This window comes from Pseudochaenichthys georgianus, chromosome 5, assembly GCF_902827115.2.
Source record: "Pseudochaenichthys georgianus chromosome 5, fPseGeo1.2, whole genome shotgun sequence".
Classification (NCBI taxonomy): domain Eukaryota; kingdom Metazoa; phylum Chordata; class Actinopteri; order Perciformes; family Channichthyidae; genus Pseudochaenichthys; species Pseudochaenichthys georgianus.
The window spans coordinates 25,959,770-25,977,077 of record NC_047507.1 but is presented as its reverse complement, the minus strand read 5'-3'; the positions used below and the strand labels follow the sequence as shown (position 1 = coordinate 25,977,077).

Below are 17,308 nucleotides of genomic sequence, written 5' to 3'. Positions count from 1 at the left end.
CGGCAAAAAAAAACATCAGCAAGAAGCCGGTTAGAGGAGCTATTTTTCTGAGGTTAGACCTATATACTTTGTGAAATATCAAGTAGATGTTTAAGTATTTGCTTTGACCTTGAATCACTGGCCTCCTCTTATTGAAATAAATAACGCAGGTGAGGCAGATAAAGAGTCCTCTACTTCTCCAAATCTCTCTTCAACACTGTACTCCATATGATTCAGAGACTTGTGATGCTAGCAATCAAATGATATACTCCATCCACATATTCTGTTTCACTTTCAAACAAGCCTTATGTAAAATTAAGATATTCCTTCTGCTGCTTCAGAGGGAGTTTCAAGCAATTACACCCAAAATGGACTCTCTCTGTGTTAGTGTCACAAACAAACCTCTTTAGGCCCATGTGGTTCCACTGTGAGCAGAAAACGTGACCCTTGTGCATTCTACTGGAGAGTTACCACAACAAGTATGATGGCATATCGTTCTTTTATATAATTACCATATAAATGAAATGTTGAATAAGTCATTGGTCCTTTCTGCGCAGGCCGTACCATCCATATGGGTGAACCTGCAGTCTGGAATACTGCAATGGTTGGGCATGGTAGTCAATCTGTCAGTGAATGACACATGAGAAACGTTGGTGGCGCAGTAACACCTGCTGTAGAGAGAGGCCCTGAGGCTGCAGGCCTGATATAGAGGTGCATATTTTTAAAAACGAAACAGGCTAAACCCTCTTCAAAAAATAGTTGTGTGCCCCTGGTACTCTTTGCTGACAATCAGAAGAAAATCAGGTAGACATTTTCGTGGTTCGCTAACCTATGATGAAACTTGGTTTTGTACTCTGTACTCTTGGATCTATAAGTAATTGAAAGCTGCACAGAGCTTCAGAGATAAGATGATTCTAAGAAGGTTGAGACTCTGCATTACAGAGTCCTTTGATTTAGATGTCTATAAAAAAGTACTGCTTACAGGTAATTTTACAACTTTCTTTGTGATAATACAGACATAAATTCCATTACATTTAATCTCAGCAGTGTAAACATATAATATATGACTACTTAATCATTGCTACCCTCTTTAATCTTACACTGGTCCTTCTGCACTTGTTTACACACCAGCATAATTTTAAGTTTCTCCTAAAAGGCACTGCAGATATCTTAGCCTCTGCTCTGTGATGCGGAAACCCTAGAAACTTCCCTAAAGTAAGCAGGTTTAAAAAAGAAACATGGTTGTCAACACCAAAAGAACACTATCAAAATAAAAGTAGTAAATGGTAGAAAAGTGTACAGAGTGTTAGCAGAGTGGATGGCCATGTCAATACAACTGGATCTTTGTTTTAAAGGTGACATGTCTTGCTTTTCCGGTTATTGCCCGTCCCCTTGTGTGTTATGAAGGTTTTTATGCATGTAAACGGTCTGCAGAGTCAAAACCCTCAAAGTACACCCTGTAGGGAGTAAAACTCTAACACAGAAAATACCTCCCCAAAACGCCTCGTTGGAGATACGTTACTGTCCATTTGATTCTTCCGGGTACATCATTACATTACATTACATTACATTACATTGCATTTAGCTGACGCTTTTATCCAAAGCGACTTACAATAAGTACATTCGACCAGGAAGACACAACCTTGAGGAAAACAGAATCATATAAGAACATCAGGTTTCAAAGAGCCAATCGTTTCAAGTGCTGCTCAACTGGCTAAGCCAGTCCTTTATTAGTATATAAGTGCTCTGTTAGCAGTTCTTTGTTAGTCATTCTATCGCTCGAAGTGGAGTCGAAAGAGATGAGTTTTCAGTCTGCGCCGGAAGGTGTGTAAGCTTTCTGCGGTCCTGATTTCAATGGGGAGCTCATTCCACCATTTTGGAGCCAGGATAGCAAACCCACGTGTTTTTGCTGATGGGAACTTGGGTCCCCCTCGCAGCGAGGGTGCAGCGAGCCGTTTGGCTGATGCAGAACGTAGAGCACGTGCTGGGGTGTACGGTTTAACCATGTCCTGGATGTAGGAAGGGCCAGATCCATTCGCAGCATGGTACGCAAGTACCAGTGTCTTGAAGTGGATTCTAGCAGTTACCGGAAGCCAGTGGAGGGAGCGGAGGAGCGGCGTGGTGTGGGAAAATTTTGGAAGGTTGAAGACCAGACGAGCCGCTGCATTCTGGATGAGCTGCAGAGGTCGGATGGCACATGCAGGTAGACCAGCCAGGAGGGAGTTGCAGTAGTCTAGGCGTGAGGTGACGAGAGCCTGGACCAGAACCTGCGTCGATTTCTGGGTCAGCTGTGGGCGTATCTTCCTGATGTTGAAAAGCGTGTATCTGCAGCAGCGGGTTGTAGCAGCAATGTTTGCAGTAAACGACAGGTTGTTATCTAGGATAACACCCAGATTCCTTGCAGTCTGAGTCGGGGAAACAACAGAGGGGCCGATGTTGATAGTTAGGTCAAGAGAGGGACAATCTTTTCCCGGAAGGAAAAGCACTTCAGTTTTGTCAAGGTTGAGCTTGAGATGATGAGCGGACATCCACTGAGAGATGTCAGCTAAACAAGCAGAGATGCGTGCGACGACCTGGGTCTCTGAGCGGGGAAAGGACAGAATTAATTGGGTGTCGTCAGCGTAGCAGTGGTATGAAAAACCATGCGGGCTAATGACAGATCCGAGCGAGTTTGTGTACAGGGAGAAGAGGAGAGGACCAAGAACAGAGCCCTGAGGGACCCCTGTAGTTAATTGACAAGGGTCGGACTCAGACCCTCTCCAAGTAACCCTGTAGGTGCGGTCTTTGAGGTATGAGGTGAGGAGGGAAAGTGCAGAGCCTGAAACTCCAAGTTCTTGGAGGGTGCGAAGGAGGATCTGATGGTTCACCGTGTCGAATGCAGCAGACAGGTCCAACAGGATGAGGACAGAGGAGAGGGAGGCTGCTTTAGCAGTGTGCAGTTCCTCAGTGACAGCAATGAGAGCAGTTTCTGTGGAGTGACCTGCCTTGAAACCAGACTGGTGCGGATCCAGAAGGTTGTTCTGATGGAGATAACAGGAGAGCTGTTTAAAGACAACGCGTTCAAGTGTTTTAGACAGGAACGGGAGGAGAGAGACAGGCCTGTAGTTTATAACATCAGACGGGTTGAGAGTGGGTTTCTTCAGGAGAGGGTTTACTCTCGCCTCCTTGAGACTGTTTGGAAAGTGACCAGAAGTTAGAGAAGTGTTGATGAAATGGGTGAGAAATGGTAGAATATCAGGAGCGATAGTCTGAAGGAGGTTTGAAGGGATAGGGTCCAGAGGACAGGTGGTGGGGCGGGCAGAGGTAATGAGGGTAAGAACCTCACTTGGAGAGAGAGGGGAAAAGGAGGTTAGTGTGCCGGTTGAAGGTGGCTCAGGTGATCCGGCGGTGAGTAGGGGTGAGTCAGAAAAAGAAGAGCGAATGTCGTAAACCTTTTTTTCAAAGTGGTTAACAAAGTCGCTTGACAGAAGGGAGGAGGGGGAAGGGGCTTTGGGGGGGTCCAAGAGGGTGGAGAAGATGGAAAATAGTTTTTTAGGATTGGAATAGGAAGATTGGATCTTATCTTGAAAGAAAGTGCTTTTTGTCTGAGAGATGGAAGCAGAGAAAGAGGAGAAGAGCCTGATAGGTTAGGAGGTCGTCACGGTGTTTGGATTTCCACCATTTCCGCTCTGCTGCCCTAAGGACGGTTCTATTAGCACGCAGTGCGTCATTTAGCCAGGGAGCAGGAGGGGACTGACGAGCCTGCCGAGATGTGAGAGGACAGAGAGAGTCCAGAGAGGATGAGAGAGTAGAGAGGAGAGTTTCTGCAGCAGAGTTTGGAGGCAGGAGTTGGAACGAGTCAGAGGAAGGGAGGGCTGAGAGCACCGAGGAGGCAAAGGTAGAGGGGGAGAGGGAACGGAGGTTACGGCGGACAAGTGCAGGATGAGAAGAGATTAGTTTGTTATGTTTGGAAAGGGGTAAAGAGAATGAAATGAAGAAGTGATCGGAGGTGTGGAGCGGGTTTACAGAGAGGTTAGAAGTAGTGCAGTTCCTTGAAAATATGAGATCAAGGACATTGCCAGCTTTATGAGTCGGTGGGGACGGAGACAGTGAGAAAGCAAAGGTGGTTAACAGAGATGTTAGTTCGTCTATCTTCCCCGTCTGGAGGTTGAAGTCTCCGAGAAGTACAGCGGGAGGGCCAGTTTCAGGGATGTGTGAGAGGAGATGATCTAATTCATCCAAGAAGTCCCCCAAGGCTCCTGGTGGACGGTAGAGAACAACAATGGTCAGTTGTATAGGATGGGTCACAGTGACGGCATGGAATTCAAAGGTGGAAGGAGTGAAGTTAGGTAGCTTGAAGAGGGAAAAGCTCCATTTGGGAGAGAGCAGGAGACCAGTGCCACCTCCTCTACCAGTGGGTCTGGGTGTATGGGAGAAGGAATATGCTGTGACATCATGATGTCATGTCGTCCCCGGAACGAAATGGACCAATCCGTGGAGCCGTTACGTTACGTCCGCGGAGCCGTTACGTTAAGTCCCCGCTGATTGGTCCAAATTGATCAATCCACGGACTTCCTCACACACACAGTGCATGCAGCTCTGCTGATCTCTCCTCCCTGGCTGCAGGCTGATAACAGACAGTTGGGATCGCGGAGAAATTCTCTCTGCAGACCCATTCTCACAGCGTTTATCAACCTTTTTCTTACTCAATATCAAGCCACACTTATTGTTTTTACTTCGGCTGTGACTTTGTGTGTGCTCAGGGTGAGTTTGGCTGTGTTTCGCTGTGTATCGCTAAACAAGGAAATCACACCTCCACGGAGCTTAGCGCGATTCACCACGTCCCGACCAATCAGAGCACACTGTGCTCACAGGGAGGGGGGGGAGAGCTGCAACGAGCCGTTTAGTGGAGAGAGTGAATACACATACTTTACAGAGATGCTGTATGCGGAACCAATGTGAGTTTGGAAAATTGCACAGTATAAATCTATTCTAGTAGACCACAATAATGGATTTATGATCAGTGGAAATGGCCATGACATGGGACCTTTAAGGCTATAACAGCTCACCATCCATCCTTGGTTTGCAGGCCATTGATTATAGCAGACTCAACATCATGTGAATTATATTTGTGCCAGAGTAAAAACATAACTGCCCATTAAAACCTCACTCAGAGCTCAAGATTATCTAATTTATGTGGCCTTCAGAAAAGCAAATGATCAAACCTTTAAAATGCCTAATCCAACCTTCCGTAAATCGCATGTCGAGCGGTCGGTAGTAATAGTTTCCTTAGTTATAGTTTCCTCAAAGTGTGCTTAAGGAAGACCCTGAACAACCTACTCTTATTTCATTAGTGTATGAATAGTTGAATCTTGTAATGCAGGGGTCTTCAACCTTTCTTCATCTGAGAGCTACTTTGAAAAAATGAAAGTGGCCAAGAGCTAGCATCACATCGCTTACATTTATTCACACTCATCAGTTGAATTAAGCTAAACTTTTGTACACGTGTGAAATTGCAATACCTAAAGCTTATCACACATCTTAACTTCACATCAAGGTCCAAGAAAACGAAAATGTCTCACATATTATTATGGCCCACATAGTACATCACTGAAAATTCACATAAATGTCCTTAATCACCACCTGACAAGCATCGTATGCAGTTATGGTCAAATAAGTGCATTCACTCTTTTTTACAGTGAGTGAGATGAATGGCGCTGCATGGAGTCCACCAGAGAGGTGTATGCTGGAGTATACCCACTTAGGTTCACTCTAGAGTCATTTCAATGTTGATCAGTCAGTCTTGTTCTGTATTTAGATTTCATTCATGTCAGAAAAAGCTGCTTCACAAAGGTATGCAGAGCCAAATAAAACAGACGTGTTCAGTGCTGCTTTGTGAATGTTCTTGTAGTTGTCTGGGTCTACAAGGCTCCAGAAATGTTGTGAGTGTTGCTGAGACTTAAGCTGAACATGACTTTGGAGATTTATAACCTCCATCTCCACAGGATTGACACTGAACAGTTCAGCCATCTTTTTCATCTTCTTCTTCGTCTTGACATGAAATTATAAACCATAATAAATCAACTGTATAGCCTCCCTATATCTGTGTGTGAAATTGTTCCATCCTCAAAAACAAAAAACTAATACTTCTGCAGTCTAGCTGCTTAGTAAAAAACGTACTAAGCACCATCATTCTCTTTTTTTATTTCATGATCCGTTGGAAAAGGCCTATGTTTGGTTCCAAACACATGTTTCTCATGTATTACCCGGGCGATTTTATATTTTCATAAAAGATGGTGGCAAGTCATATCAATAAAAAACACATCTCTAAAATCTGATCTAAGTTATAAAAATAAATTCAATTTACGTAATTAAATAACATAATAAAGACTGTATGTGTATGAAGTTGCACGTGTCCTATTGTGGAATACTATCATACTGTATGTAGTTTCGGTCAATTAACCTATTATGTAATATTAATATAGAAACATTGAATATATTTAACAGCTAAAACTAATCAAGGGCCCCTCTCAAAGTCAGATAGGACCCAGCACTACATTATGTAAGCTGTTAATGTGTTTTACATATTCCCCTGTATACAAATAAAGCCACAACTAAGTGCAACATAGTGAATGTGGGGCGTTTGGGGACAATGGGGCTCTGGAGCCCCGGCGCAGCTGCCCACTTTTCCGGATTAATCCTGCCTGGGTCCCAACTCTAATCACCTGTTTATGATCATTTTTAACTTTTAAGCTATCTACTGATTTCAAGTTTTTCCTCAAATGTTAAGTCTCCACTATGTCTTATCCTAGAAAGCTATACTGTTTTTAAATATCCTGGGCTGTATTCAGGCATTAATGTGTTTTAAGACTTGTAGTATACATCACCTGATTTGCAAAGCAACACGCTAGGCTGCAAATTATTATTTTCACATAACATTTTCATGCTGCATTTCCACAGAATTAAAAATATGCTTGTTGATATAAAAGAGGCCATGAGGAGTACTTTGCAGCCTGGTAATAATACCCTGATGATGTCACTAGTATTATGTAAGCCTGGGCTTGAGACAATGTTTTTCTTGGGTGTTTACCTGGCATGGAAAGCCTTATGAAATCCACCACTGAGTGTTTTTGGAAAATAGGATCCAGTGTTTTTGGACAAGGGACTCAAAGTGAGGAAAACTTGGCTTTTACTGACTTTAACAAAGTTCTCCAACTGTTTCGAAGCCTATAGCTGGATTCTCTCTTTACTTACTGTATCTATTGTTTACTATGGAAGTTGTACCAAAAATTCAAGTGCTAATACCATTAATAATATGACACAAATGATAACCTTTGCGTCTGCAGTGTTTTGGAAAGCATTGTGATACTCCTCATAGCTTGGATTGTCTTTGAGTACACAGTGCTTTAAACTGCAAGGTGTATTCACTAAAAAATCTCCCACACATACTTCAGTTTTTGTATAATTACAGGAACAAAAGCATATTGTTTGCGTTACCAAAATGAATGCATTATTAGACCAAGGTTGGACAATATGTGAACACCCTCTCTCTCTCTATCCCTACCCTTTCTCTCTTGCAAATACACACAGACGTACAAATGCATAAATAATCACTTGGTCAGTTTTTCAAGATATTGCAACAATCTCTGATTCTCTGCTTGTCCATTCCTCTAATTTCTCTCCTCTGTCCCTGTTGCTAACAGAGAACAACATGTTGTTATGATGATCAGTTGGTGGCACTGTAATGCAGTTGCAGAATCAGCAACAACACACAGACGTTCACCAATAAATCATAAGACACACACGAAAACACACACACACACACACACGCACATCACGGCGTTGGCTAAGGCTTCCACCTGACAGAAAAAAACACCACTGGAGATGCAGTAACACTACAGCACTGTATCTTCTCCATACATGCATACCATTAACATCTGCCAGTCTGCCATCCTTATAATACAAACAACCTGCATTGGAGGCAAACAGATTTCCCCTACATCTGCACGCATCATCGAAGTGCCACGCAGTGCCGTGCAGCCAGATGGCAGCGAGCCACAGTTGAACAGAACAGATCAGGTTTTGAACTGTACTTTCTTTCCTGTCGCGCTCAGGATGGTAACAGAGGGGCCCATGGGAGATCGTGCAGGGAGGATGGCCAGGAGGGCTTCTCGTGAGGTGAGGAGCAGACCACCTGTGCCTGTGGGGAGGGCGAAGGCACAGGGAGGGGGAGTGTGTGTTCATTATGTAAGGGAGAGAAGGAGGTGATGAATGAGGAGATCTTAGAGTATGCAGGAGTACAGCCTACAAAATAGAAAATGACGTTTGTTCCTATTATTTATGCAGGGGACAGCAACAATGTCATTGGTAATTAAATGAATTTTTACACTTTGGATGTGCATCATATTGTTAGGCATATATCTCACAAGCTATGGGATGTATGCTACATTTAAAGGTCCTGATAAATTCCTTGAACAGGGAACGATTTGATGTCGATGTCCAAAGGGCCTTATGGTCCAGAGACCATGGGGGGTTTATAATGTTATCAAGTGTGCAGTAGGTGCGCCTCCCTTCATTTTTTAGAATATCCAAGTGAGTAAAAAGTTATTTGGCCTCAGACACATGCACACAGTGGATGCTTCATTAAACTGCATCTTTCCTCCCTAATGTGCCTATGAAAAAGCCAGAAGGGAGGAATAAAGACAGAGATGAAGACCAATGTGTTTCTGTGGCAGTTCAGCTTATCTCCCAGATAAGATTGAGGTCCTTCAGGGAGATGAGAGCAGAGAATGAAACATGGAGGAAGAAAGATGGAGCGGAGAGAGTCAGTTCAACAAAAAAATGACGGGCATATGTTGAAATAGAAAGAGAGAGACAAGGAAGCAGAAGCTGGAAGTAGACAGCTAAAAGATAAGAGGGAAGGAGAGAGAAAGAGAGAGGGATATACATGATATTGGACTTGGTTGGCTTCAGGTCAGTCTCTCTTTCTGTCTCTGTCTCTTTATTTAGTAGTTATAAATGAACAGATTAGTCCTGTGCTCTGCAAATGTAAATCAGCTTGTGGGGAGATCAAACGGTTTTAGTTGATTTTGCCCTTCGGTCCACACACTTTCTTCCTATCAGAATAGAAATGGTTACAGTTCTCTCTCAGCAAACCCTAGGAGAATAAGAAGTAGAGTTCTCCAGCGCCAGGGAGCTCTTAGGGCATTTGCTTAACTTTCTCCCTTTCATCCACAGCTAAACTGTGACTTCGGAATTAAAAGAAAAAATTGTTAGAATTCACAGAATAAAATATATGATACAATACTTACTATACAGTCTGCACTGAATATCTTATTTATCTTCACTTAAAAACAAAGCACAGTGTATATTGGTGGTGTTTGGAACGGAGTAGCTAATAGTCAATTGTAATACGGGTTTAATTAACAGGCACCTCAAGGAAAGTAGGGTGTGATTTGTTTCAACAATGTTCACTCTTTTTCTATGATTCAACTGTGCAGCTATTTATTTATAATTTCTTTAAAAAACAATAAGGAAGAGAGTTGGTGTAGTTGCTTTGGTCGTGATACACATCAATCAGAACAAATAAGGCTGACATGAAAACACTAAACACAAAAAGTTACTGTCATCTGTCAACAGCAGTAGTCTAGAAAAAAAAAAACAAGGCTAAGAATCTACTGTCAATAGTTTGTCTGGCCCTATTTAGTAATCGGCATGCTTACATTTTCAGTACAACAATTAAACTTGCTGGTATAACATTAACCAAGTTCAGATTGTTATCATACAGCCTTTACAACACAAAGACAGTACACTTTGGAAAGCAATTTATTGGTATTTGGTCTGACAGAAAACATTGAAATATAACAATTTGACCCAATACTATTCTGTACTAATGTGCAGAATGGATGTGCTTTAGTAGCAAATGTGAACCTCATGTTGGCTCCAAACAAAAAGTCAGAGGATCAGGAGAGGTCACTAGAATCCATCCTCTGGGAAACATAAATGCCTTTACTGAATGTAGTGGCTGTTCCTCCTGAGGATGTTGGTAAGTGTTCAAAGTTGGAACCTTGACTCAATGGATGCGCTACTGGAAATGCGGGGGAATAAGCAAAGTCATTTTCATCCATTATCTAGGCACCATGACTATTTCATTCAAATCGTTTTTTATGTATATTCTGGTCTGGTTTAAGGACCGACCAATATACTTTCTAAGAGACATGCTTCTAGGTAAAAAATAATATTCCAAATAGGCTTATTCCTCATCATCACACTTTAACAATTATATTAGCAACCATTTGTAATGCCTGATACTTTGAATCCTACAGGATGTGACTATAATAATAATAATACAGTGCTTTACATGGTCCTCAAAGACACTTTACATGTACATGTCACAATTCATAAAAACAACATTTTAAACAACACACTAAAAATATATAAAACCCAACACTAATTCACAGATTAAAAGCAGTTCTGAAAAGAATGCTGTTACAGTAGTCAATTCGTGAAGAGATGAAGGCATGAATGAGAGTTTCGGCAGCAGAGAAGTAGAGTGAGTGTACATTTGACTCAGAATGAGTAGTCCAGCAGCAAATATCTGCTCTACCTCTGTGTGTAAACCATGTCGGCACTGCCAAGGCTTGCAGAAGGCTGAGTCCTAATGGGGGCCATTCATGTTAAAAAATGTATGTTGTGGGGCATTTGGAATGACGCATCCATTATGTGGCAGATGTTGCATCTCGTTCACATCTTCATGCTCTGTTGGTTTGACAGAGCTCTGAAGCCATTTATTTCAGTAGAAGCTATTTTGTTGAACACTGAATGCTTAATGCCCCGAGTGGACAACTGATCCATGATTTACTGTGGGAATTGTGCATCAACCGATTATGGAGGCCGTGGATCTTTCTGAAATCTGCAATGTCAGGGTCCAACTGCCGAAACTGCTGTAAGCGACAAAAAGACAATAGATGGTTTATTTTCTGACAAACTGTAAATATAAAGTCTCTATGGGATCATCACTCTTGACTATCATGGGCCGAGTATATACATATTTTTAAATGAATCTCACTGGTATATAAAAACCCAAAATGGTGACCACTAGTATTACTTTTATACACTTTGTTAGAATTGTTCATGTCCGATTGAGTGAAATAGTAACACCACTAGAGCATAGAAAGGTCATTATTTTTTCTAAATGATATTTTTCAATGTATGAACTTTTGCTATGCATTGTGTGTGTTTGTGTAGAAGTGTATTCTGATTAACTTGGCTCAGATTCACTCTGTAAAGCTCCAGAGTGTAACCATCTGAGACACATCACCTCAAGACATTGCAGCCATGACATTTTAAGGAGTTTTAATTCCAAAACACCTTAAAGAGAACAGACACTGGAGGGAATAGAGGATGCAAATCACATTGGTGTGCTCTCCGAGGTTACAGTCTTTGTATATAAAGAGGGCCTGACAGTCTGAGAGACACTGGGGGTGTCTGACAACGCAATAAGCAGGCAGAAAACATGACATAGCTGTTGCATCCAATGAGTTATATTTTCACCAAATTACAGCGCTGCTCCACCAGGCACCTTAGACCTCTGGGGCAACATACTGCCATTGTTATGAATAAAAGATGTTTCACTGACTATTAAGTCCCAGTAACTGCAATTTAACCTGACAGCTGCATTTGTATTCTGTGAGAATCAGCTTTACCCTTAGACAGAATGCACAATTATCCCATCACATTTTCATTACTTATATTATAGTGTGTTTTAAAGTTAGAAAAGTATGCATCTTACATTTATTCAACACATTGACATAAAACATACTGAACATGACAGACCCTTTACCCAATAAAGGAACTCCACGCGCCCGCACATTCTATCCACGTTATTCAAATAAGCTATGTTTGTAAAGATGTTGTATTTCACCTGAGACCCCTAAAGATGTGTTGCCACTTTATCTGTTTTTCAACTTTTTCCTCGTTTATCACAAATCATAGTTTAGCAAATCATGGTATCCAAATTTCAGTCAGCGCTACGGTGAATTTGAACTTGATACAGGTAGAGAAAAAACAGATTCAAAACATGAAATGCTTGTTGGGGCTTGTATGGACTTCGCCGGTGGTGGCGAAGTCCATAGGGACTTGGCTTGGCAACTGGAAGGTCACCAGTTCAAGTCCCGGAAAGACCAAGTGCTACCGAGGTGTCCCTGAGCAAGGCACCGTTCCCTACACTGCTCCCCGGGCGCCATACATAATGGAAGCCCACTGCTCCTAACACTAGGATGGGTCAAATGCAGAGAAACCGTTTCGTTACATGGTACCTGTACTGTGTAATGACAATAAGTTGAATCTATCTATCTATTCACCTGTTATGTGGCTGGTGTTTTTACTGTCTTTTGAAAACATGAGCTGTTCCCCATGACCAGTTGTTGCTGGTTTAAACCAAAGTTCACAAGTGTATTTGCACATAATCAAATGCATTTAAATAAATATGATATGAATATAATTTAATGTGTTTTCTCTTTTTTCCCTGGAGTGCCGGAGATTTTCTGTGTTCTTGTTTTTGTCAGAAACCAAATTCTACTTGGAAGAGCAATGTGATGACATCTGCTATCCATTTTCCCACGCCAAGTACCGCTGCATCTGTTATCCATTGCTCGGCTTAAGACAGGTGTTTTTGTGTCGAACAATATGTATCCAGTTATCTGTTTTCCTTTGCCTTTCTGATAGGTCCAACAAATAATAAAGACCACATCAACCTTGACCTTTCTTGATCCATACCAGCACCTTTGATGAATGTGCAACCTTTTCAAATAACCAAGGCTGGTAGAGAGACTGGTCAAAAGAAACTCATTGCTTATTTATTATGTACTGTACACTGTCTATTATTCATAGCATTCAGTTATTGCAGATTTTTACTAGATATGAGGTACTTCTGTGTTGAATGGGATGGTGCTTTGCTATGATTTCCACCAGAAGCTTGTTGAACACACAGCAAACTAGAGGTGCTCTAGTGGTCGTGTAAGAAACAACATGCTCCCGTTTATTCACAAATAGCCCTCTCTGGAAAACCCTAAATTGTGGAATAGTTTGGCCATTAAAATGCTTTTTGATTCGTTTTCTAGCGAGAAGTGTATATTGTACTCTTAGAATCCACGTCCAGTCGATGTGTAGGATCTATAGTTTGATAGATATTACGAAGATGATTTGAGGTCTCGCCAGGATAACGTGTATGCAGCTCCATGTAAAGTTAGCGTGGGTGAAAACAGTTTTTCCGGTCTCGAAGTTGTCATAATAAAACCGGATATATTCCCCTCACTGTCAAATGATTACACAGTGATATCTGCATTACTCATCCACTAAAAAACATCAGTTTATCCTTGTTAATTACACAATATTGATTGGTTTAAATTGTGTACACACACTACCCAGAATCTCCAGCTATCCTTTGGGACTACAACATCCGCCTCGCTTTACAAACCCCGTGATTAGTCATCAAGCCCTGTGATTGGATGTTGGAGTGTATTTATTCTAAGATCTTTTCATAGTTCATACAATCATACGTATTGGGATCATTGGTATTAATGTAGACCAGAGGGAGAGGGTGACGAGCATAAGTTTCACTTTCCTTTTTTATTTAAATTCCAACTTTGGTCATGAAGAATATGTTTCTCTGTTGTCCACGTTCATAAAGCAAAGCAACAGCATCAGAGCACGGTGCAGAGTCTCTCGATGAGTTTACAGCAGTCCCTCGTTCTTATTAAACATCCATGTTGTAGTCCGCTATAGAAAACTGTAGTTTCCATAGTTTCCCCATCAGCAGACAGACGCACATTCATGACGTCCGCTGGCGCATCATAAACACGTCGGATAGTGAAAGTGCATTCAGATTCTCTAAAGTACTGCAGTCTCTTCTCCTAAGTCCTTTTGAATTCTCCTATCCACTATCCCTTAACCCCGTGACGTTTCACTCAGAGGTTAAGGAATAGACGATAGGGTTAGAATTTAGGAGCTGATTTTTGGATAATCGGAACGCAACCCTAGAGAGATAAGAGTTACGACACTCCCATAGACCTCCGTTGTAAAAAATGGCGGCCCCTACTTCCGGGGTACGGACATTGAAATAGTTCCAAATATTGTCATTTGGGCGTTGGACCTCATTCACTTACAGTACGGCGCGTCGATTAGTTCCAGAAGTAAGTTGCTGAAATATCGAACTCTTTTGAATTGTCAACTGTCTATATTGTATCAGAGTTCCTTTATGATGCTTATACTGGTCTTCATTTGTATATGCACAGCGTAATTATCTATATTTTATCTTGGTTGTTACAACCAATTTTGCTAGCATTGCCTGCTAGTTAGCTAGCGCGACTTCGTCAGCTTTGAAGGTAAGATTTCAGTAATGAATCGCTAGCAGCTTATATATCAATGATGCTGGGTAACTAACAAGCAGGATTTAGATTGATTATGTGTTTTTATTGTTATTTTGGTTTTTATCTGCTGAACCTGACCGTGTCAGCCATCCTTAGTCGGCTTTTTCTGTATGATATAACTTAACTGCAAGCAGTAGTAGAAATGAGGTGGTGTTTGTGATAAATATTTCATTTAATATTTCATTGAATTTTGGGATATACTAACATTTCATTATGTGACATGTTGACTGTACTTAGTTTTTTTTTTACTGTTCCGTGTTAACTAATCTGTACTGTACAACTAGCCTAGCGCTACTTTTTAATGCTTGATGCCTACTGAATAGGCTACTCTACAGCAGTGAATGAAGGATGAGCCTAAGGTGTTTGGCAGTGGCCTAGATGTTATGACCTTCGGTGCAGAGGTCTGTTGGGTCTTCTTTTCTTTCTTACTCTGACTCTTGCTGCCAAGATACCCTTTATGTTTATCCAATTCCTCTCAGCCCTGATGCACCTTGATGCAATCCTTAACCTCAGCCTGATGTATGTTGAGAGGATTTTTTTCTTCAGGTCATGGCATGAGGGAAGGTTGCTGTCCAGCAACATGGCTTCTTGTTCCAGCTGTGACACTGCATTTGAGGACTCCATGAGGGAATCGCTCGTCCTCACACGGAACAGCTGCTCCACGTTCTGAACAAGGGTGAAAACCTCATCAGATGGATGGTAATCTGGCTCTAATTTGGTCTGTGTTGAAGATTTTTTTAAACTTTAGATCAATGAAATTGTTTTTTTTTTAATGCCGAATTAATCCTCTTCTGGTTTACCAGAGCCCTCTCTGCTCTCTTTCTTAATAATCTCTCCCTTCTCAGTTGCCTCATTAGATCCTCCACGTGAGCCCGGTCACAACTGGCCCTTGGCAGTCTGGTCCCTGGAGCACCTGACCCTGGCAAACTGGCCTCTTCATAGCTGACCCCTGACTGACTGGCTCCTGGCACACTGATCTCTGGTAAGGTGGCCTCTTGATTATCGGCCCCTGACATACTGGCCCCTGGCAGTCTGCTGACATCTGTCTCACTCTCTCTGTCTGTTATGTCCCTTTCATTCCCTTGGAACTCCACCTCAATATCTCCCTGAATCTCTGTAACAATAACAAGGCAATCTTGCTGTTATATGTGTATGCTGCCTTTACATGTGCACCTATTGTCATTTAAGGGTACACTATACTCCAATAGTGACATTCATATTGGCAATGTTAAAGTATGAAGAAATCTGTATTATCTACATGTGGTATATGAGTCTTCAGAGAATCCCTGAACCCTGGTAGTTTTGAAGCTGTATAATCTGAAGGTTGCATTAGGATTGTAGTCTATCCTTGAATTATATAACATGGGAAACATTGTTAGCTTCATATATCATACCAATGTTTGATGTGCCATAATAGGTGTGGTCATCATTCCTGACATTAACAGCTGGAGGCATACTCCTTGACTGTTGTTGTCTGTTGACCAATGCCATCCATCTCTTCCTTCGCTCTACGTCCTTAGGGAAGCCATACATCCGGAACCCCTTCTCGGATCGATTAGAGCATCCAAATGCTGCACATCCAACCATGGTATGACAACGATCTATTAAAATGCAATATAAAAGAAAGTGCCATAATATTTGTTGTGCAAACATTTTAACATGAATATTGCTATGTCCTCTGTTCAGGCTGCTCCCAACTGTATTCTCTCCTCTTATTCACCACTGTTCCCATTCTTGCTCTGCTTTTTAGGGCCCAGGAAACAGATGAAGAGGATGTCCCTTTCACAAAGGAAACTTTTAGTTTTTTTCAAAATGGTTAGGCTCCTGGATGCCCTAGAGTTCTGTATTGCTTTTTTGTAAGTAGTAATGCTTTTTTGTAAATAGTTGCTTTTTTGTAAATAGTTGTTTGCAAATATTTGTAAAATGCCCCCCCCCCCATATATATATGTACCATTCAATAAAGCAATCGCTGCTGCCTGTCTGTCCCAGAATAACATGACAGCGCAGCGCAACTATACTACGGACGTGACTGCCCTGGCAGTGACAGCAACATAGCCTGCTTGTGCTACCACACTTTCCCCTCAAAATATCGTTAAATAACGAAACTTGTAAATAGTGCCAATCCATACAAAGTGTAACCACATCATGTAAATATGAAATCAATCTTTAAAAAATAACAGCGTTGGTTTAATCTATGACTATTTTGACCATGTTTGTGCTGTTTTTGCCATAGAGAAGCATTGCCACGGAAGTGCGTTTGGAACTATCCCGGCATACATAAACCACGTGACCGGCTGGCGGCGACAACATAGAGTGTCGTAACTCTTATCGCTCTAGTCTAGGGCTCTGATGCTGGCTATTGTGTGTTTCGCAACATGTTCTATGGCACGTCTCTTTATAAGACGTTTTCGTATTTCCCACAATTAGAAGTTGCCAGTATTAAACTGTGTACACCCTGGAGGTTTAGGGGATACGAAACACAGTGGTGTTATCAAATTTAAAACATATAATTAATAAATGGGTGAATTAATATACCCACATGACACCTAAGGTCAGAAGAGCTTTATTTAACAGCTGGTCTTATGTCTGTGGCCCCTCCTGTTGTTCATTGATAAGCCTGAAACATGCACTTGTCAAGGTTCAGAGGCACATTTTGCAAATATGGCAGTAGCCATCGATCATTGTGAAGCTGACAATTGAGCGGCCCAACCAAGCAAGGAGGCAGAGGCAGAACGTCCAAAAATACAACCCGGTGTGGGCATTTATTAAAACATGAACACATTACACACACAGCCTCAATCCTGCTGCTGCTGCTGTTCACGTGAGCCCAGCCTGCAGCCACCAGGATCTCACCCACAGTCCCTGCCTCCTCAACAGACAGGGAATCAGAGCCTAAATACACACATACTCTAATCGGCACA

General features: G+C 41.8%; 1 long non-coding RNA gene across 1 annotated transcript; it reads left to right on the top strand.

Moving 5' to 3' along the window:
• Positions 1-14,760: 14,760 nt before the first annotated feature.
• LOC139433886 (uncharacterized) lies at positions 14,761-16,177 on the top strand. The gene is made up of 4 exons (XR_011643276.1): positions 14,761-14,788; positions 15,233-15,369; positions 15,908-15,975; positions 16,138-16,177. It is a non-coding gene; the product is annotated as an uncharacterized lncRNA (long non-coding RNA).
• Positions 16,178-17,308: the final 1,131 nt, after the last annotated feature.